This window comes from Hydra vulgaris, chromosome 07 (assembly GCF_038396675.1).
Source record: "Hydra vulgaris chromosome 07, alternate assembly HydraT2T_AEP".
In the NCBI taxonomy this organism is placed as follows: domain Eukaryota; kingdom Metazoa; phylum Cnidaria; class Hydrozoa; order Anthoathecata; family Hydridae; genus Hydra; species Hydra vulgaris.
Window position 1 is genome coordinate 4152353 of NC_088926.1, and position 6659 is coordinate 4159011.

Below are 6659 nucleotides of genomic sequence, written 5' to 3' on the forward strand. Positions count from 1 at the left end.
CTCCTGTATGTTTTATAGCTCAGTTGTATGGTTGTTGTTTTGTAGCTCTAGTTTGTTTTTAGACGTTAGTAATGTTCTTAAGTTTAGATTAAAAATAAAAGCAGTTCTGTAGTTTTTTCTAATTACTTTTCTAAGTTTTAGTGATAGTAAGAGGTTAAATGATAAAAGTTCATTAAAATAGAGCGACAAATGGAAAGTCATTATAAATTTGATGGTACTTAATTTTAGATTGCCAATCGTTTTATAACAATATTTTCAAACTTTCGTTTGTTATAATCATTTTCTTTGAATATGTTAACTAGAAAGTACACTTCAGCTTGCAAATGAGGTTAGCTGCCCCTATAACATTTTCAGGTTACATTACGTATTGTAACGTAAACGAGATTCGTTACGTTACGTGCAAAATGTCCGTCATTTTTACGTAACCGAGACGAAAGAATTTACGTAACGACACGTAACATTGTTACGTAACAATATGTGCAAAATGTCCGTTATTATTACGTAACCGAGACGTAATATTTTACGTAACAATACATAACATGGTAACGTAACGTTAAGTGCAAAAATGTAATTTTTACGTAACCGAGATTTTACGTATAACGTATAAATACGTAACATTTAGACCAAATAAGGTGTGATCATGGTCACCTACGGCGACTTTCAATTTGCGACATTTTGAATTTTTGTATGCGATTGCATAATTTATTAATGGTTTACATTTTCTTCTCAGCTTACACTTATAGCCGAAACAGTTCAGACTAAACAACAGAAACCATCGTCTACAGTGTAGTGGGTAAACAAATACTTTTACAACAATAGAAATCACACTAAAACTTGAAACAACAACCATCATAATTAATAAAAATTCATAAATAAATTGATTGAAACTAAAGCTTACCGTAATACACATTATTTAACATGCAGAATGCAATAGATTGTCAAAATTGGCATTATAAACACATTTTTGATTGTGGGATAATAAAAACAAAAGAAATGTTGCACTAGTTAGATAAAAAAAATTTAATAAGGTTTTATTTATATAAAACGTATTTAGATTTACGATATTGTAACAAACATTAATAATAAGTCGTTTATGAGTTATGTATATATATATACATATATATATATATATATATATATATATATATATATATATATATATATATATATATATATATATATATATATATATATATATATATATATATATATATATATATATATACGGACCCGTAACGTGGAAAATTTTTAGAAAAAAGGCAGATTATAAAAGTAAATATAAATTTTTCTTAATTTTACATTTAAAAGTTGTTTGAAATAAAGAGAATTTGCAAATAAAGGGGGATCGATCGCACCTGATTACCCTCCTCCCTCATCATATATATTTCAAATTTCATATGAAATTTATTGATGCCGATCAGAAAAAAGCATGTAATTCAGAAGTTTATTATAACGAAAAAAATAGTTAACATAGTATTAATATAATCTGTGTACATTTCGCCTCTAATTACTGTCTTTGGTAAACGAAATATCATCGTTGCAAATATCATCTAAGGCGTTACTGTCAGAATTATCATTACCAATAGATTCAGGTGCAATACTAGCCTTCTTTGGTGCCTGACTAGGTATGCCTATTAGTCTGGCTTCTGCCTTGATTACTGCGCGTTTCGCATGCATTGGCATTCGTTTTAATTGATCCCCGAGCGCCTCTGCCACCTTATGGACGTTAATGCGTTTTTGCGATCTTAGCTACAGAGAATCATTAAAATATAAAAATAAAATCTACATCTTTAAAGGAATAGAATCGATAAAAAAAAATATTTATCTAATTATATAATTATTGAAATCACATTAGCACAACAGTAAAACTTTTTTTGAAAAACAAAATAAATTTAGCGGCAAAACACCTCGAAAAATGCCCCAAAATTGTCCCCAAATTAATTGACTTTGAGCGCAAGGTAAATCTCAATATTTTCTGAAAACAAAATTTCTTATGTGATAATGACCCAAATTTTTTTTTAAATTTGTTATGTATTCCGGTTTTTTCATAAATGTTGTTTAAGTTAAAAAAAAAAGATTTAGGAAAAAATAACTATGAGCAAATACGCAATAAAGTTTTATTTTTTTGACTAAATTTTGCGAAACTTTATTTTATTTTAAATAACAAATACGAAATACACACAATAATCTAAAAAAGAAATTGGACCATTAATTTTTAGATTATTGTGTATTCGAGTCGTTCATTAAGTACGCTCGCATTTATTTTACTTTCTTCCCCTCCCCCTTTTTAGTACCCTCCACTTCAATAAAAGAACCTACGCTTTTAACGTACCTACCTTTTTTTTAGTTTAGTGTCTTCTTTTATAATTTTGATATACGCTTTTTTTAGTACCCTCCACCTCAATAAAAGAACCAACGCTTTTAACGTACCTACCTTTTTTTTAGTTTAGTGTCTTCTTTCTTTTATAATTGACCCCTGATATTTTTTTAAACTTTTAACAATATACAAAAAATTAGTTCTAATTTTTTATTATAACAAATTTGTCACGAAAACAACTTTTTGATTCGCGAAGTTGCAATTAACTAATTGCAACTTTGCGATTTGAGTTTTTAACAAAAAAATATTTTTCTAAACTTTTTTTAGTTACTTATGTCTTGACAAATGCATCGTTGAATACCATAACTCATAAATGAATTACAGTATTAAACAAATTTGTTGAATTAACAATATTGTAAATGCCCTAAATACATTTGTCCAGACCATTGTAATAAAAAAAGTGTTTTAAAAAAAAACTAACCCACAAGCAATCTAATTCCTTATATATATGATTTTTACTGTAACCTGTATGCACGTAATGTTACGTAGTAATTAAAAATTAACTCGCGAATTTAACGCGTCACAAATTTAATTTATTTTACGTTACCTTACGTCAATCTTGATACTTGTTAGAGTGTAACCAAATAAGACATAATGTTACGTTAAAAAAATCCATTTACGTCACGTAGTTTAGTTACATCTCGAATCGATATTTAGTATCGTTACGTTACATCTTATTTGGTTACACTTTATAAAGTTAAAAAGAAAACTAATTGAGAAGTAACGTTGCGAATTGAGAATTTTTTTTTTTTCGTGACAAAGTAACCAATTGAGACGAAGCTATTTTACAATAAAAATAAAATAAAAGATGATTTTTAGCAATACGGCAATATAAAACAAACATTTACTGCATTATCAAGTTTATTTACTTAATATTTAATTAAAAGTTAGAGAATGTAACCTTGTTACCAATTGTAACCGATTAAGACGTTACGTAACTTTAAAATGTTATAGGGGCTGCATATATCGTAAGTTTTGTGGATATAACGTTTAAATACCGCTTCTAAAATTTTTTGAGTTTTGATTTAAATATTGGTTAGGGCGTTATTCGTACGCTTTTAACCCATATTTGTCTTTATTATTAACAAATAAAATTAACATGGACAACGCCACCGGAGTGGGGAAGGGGAGGCGAGGGGGCACGGGTTTCTCACTTTTTCTAAAGGACGTTCGTTTTCAACTTTATTAGTAAATTTTAAAGAAAAGTGTTGTCTATTAAATATGTTTTGAAACTGCTCGGTTTATTGTATTTATTAACCTAGCGTGGCTTTCTTTAACATATGGATGGTTTAGCGCCAAACCAGCCTATACAACAAAGTTGAAAAAAATTAGTTAATATTAAAAGTTAGTTAATATTATGATTTATGAAGTGTTTCTTTGCAAACACCAAAATACTATAATTAAAATTATTAAGTGCACTGAACTGCAACTACTTTTAATTTTTTCGGTTAAGTGCTTTTTGTCAAAGACATTTAAACTTTGCGTCAAATTATCTCATTTCAACATTTTCGTTGTATAGGCTGCTTTGGCTCTAAGTCATCCGTAATGTAAACCTATTCGATAAGACCTGAGTTCTGTAAAGCCTTTTGCTTTAAAATTGATAAGTTTAGGAGCATACCTCTACATGCTCATTTTGCTATGAATTTTTTTCTGGTTGCTAAGACCTCAAAGTGCTTATGTTGCTATAACTTTTATTTTTTAAGAGTTTTTTGTTAAAAGACTGCACAAAAAAGTTATTGTTCTTGGTTATGTAAATGAAAGAGATATTGAATATTGCACGACTTTATGAATTGCTTAGAATTAGCAACCAACAATTGCTTGTTTAGATAAAATAAGTGTGGTACTGTTGAGAGTGTGGTATCTCTTATTTATGGATGACCTGAGTAAAACAAATAAACTGTTGAAAAGCAAGTTAAAGTAGTATTACAACATAAATTTAAAATTACTACATTGGATTTTTAATTTATAAACTTATATGTCATAAGAAACTTATATGTCATTAAAATGACATATAAGTTTTTATCTCTAATAGGTATACTTATTAGAGATAAAAAAACATATATAGTAAAAGTATGTTTTAAAAATGCTTGTTCTAAAGTGATATTGTACTGCCTCTTTGTATTACCAAACATTACAAACAAAAACTTTTTTTTTTACGGAAAAACCGTTTACCGTTTTGACCCAAGATTTATAATCATTTCTGATGTTAATAATATTTACTTTATGAATGAATTATGCGGTAGTGGTGCGTCTGGAACTTCTCACTTTTGGGGTATAAGCAAGAAGTTCCAAGTTCGATCCCCACCACGTTCCTGGTAGTACCGCGCTCAACTTAATTCTCAAGGTTCGTGATTTATAGAGTTGAGAGAGGGTTGCAACCACAATTAAAGCAGCCTCCTCAACTGTAGTGGCTTTCATTGCCTTAATGAGATGAATTAAAATTAAAAAAGTATGAGTATGAAATGTTTTTCGATCCACCAAAGGAATTAAGTTTCCATGACTTGTAAAATGTAAAACAATTTAGGTAAACAGATTTTGAGAAAAACCCCTGACTAGACTTAAACACTCACACACAAATACACATAAAAGAATATATATATATATATATTTTTTTTTAGGTGCCCCAAGAAGTCCTAACGGTCTTGTCACAGAACACCGCGGAAATGCATTTCAACCAGGAAGTTCACGCCTCCTTCCTTACCGTGACGCGAAAATATGTCCAGAGCTCGTTTCGAACCTGGATCTCCTGCTTATTAAGCAAGCGTTCTAACCACTGCGCCACGGCCGCAAAATTTTTTTTACTACAATAATTTTTTTAGCCAAAAACCAATACATTGTTTTACTTTGTCAACTCGAAACTTTTATATATATATATATATATATATATATATATATATATATATATATATATATATATATATATATATATATATATATATATATATATATATATATATATATAACAATAACAATAAAATTGAATCTAAAAAAGCAAAGCGCATTTAGTTTACTGAATGCGCTTTGTTTTTTTAAATTCGATTTTATTGTATACTATAAACCGCAAGTACTAAATTACATTTTTTTTTTTTTTTTTTTTTGCGATCTAACTTGATGGTTAGACGCACAAAAACAACTAAAATATAGAAGGTTTGATTATTTAAGCTTTTTAAATTTAATTAATAATAAATTTTATAATTGATGATTTAAATTATTTTTATTTAAAGCGAAAAAAAATTACTTTTGTAGAATGTATGTAAAGTAAAAAACTTGAGTATTTTTTTTTTAGTAACAATTAAATTATAATTAATCACTTAATATGTTTCCTAAAAATAAATATGACTAACCTAAAATTTGGCTAAAGTTTCACTAACTGGACTATGAAAAAATTCACTATCAAAGAAAAACCTAAATAAAGATTAATGGAGCGCTAAAAATAGACAAAAAAATAAAGGAGGACAGTCTGAATCAGACGATGTTCTCCTCAATATAGGAAAGTATTTTATAAAAGTTGAAAAAAGTAATATTCTGCCTACGTCGATCGATTGTTATTAAAATAATAAATAACTATCTATGTGCTTACTTCCTCGATTACTTTGGTCAATAATTATCTATGTGCTTACTTCCTCAATTACTTTGGTCAATAATTATCTATGTGCTTACTTCCTCGATTACTTTGGTCAATAATTATCTATGTGCTTACTTCCTCAATTACTTTGGTCAATAATTATCTATGTGCTTGCTTCCTCAATTACTTTGGTCAATAATTATCTATGTGATTACTTCCTCAATTACTTTGGTCAATAATCAATAAAATAATTTTTAATATTGAGCAATAGATGCATCTTTTTTTTTTAATAAGTTTTCGTATGCAAATTAGTTTTCTCTTCCTTTTTTAGTGATCAACCAATTAGAATAAACTTTTCATTTTTGTTATTTTTCTCATTGGTTATAATATTGAATGATTTTATAAATAAAAAATAGTTATCAGCCATATCCAAAGTTCTACATTTATATCAAATTTTAATTTTAACTTTAAATACTTTTAAATACTTGTATATTTCTATGAAGATTGAATGCTTTTTTCTTTTTATATAACGATTTTTCCATCTTATGGGTGAGTCTATTCACAATCACTTGCAAATAGACTATCTTATTATAGTCTATAATAATATGCAGTCTATTTGCACATAAGAAAAAAAACTTAAACTTAAATTATTTAGAACAAAAATTAACAAAAACTAATTTAAATCATGTATTTTGAAAGCGATTTAATTTGAAATAT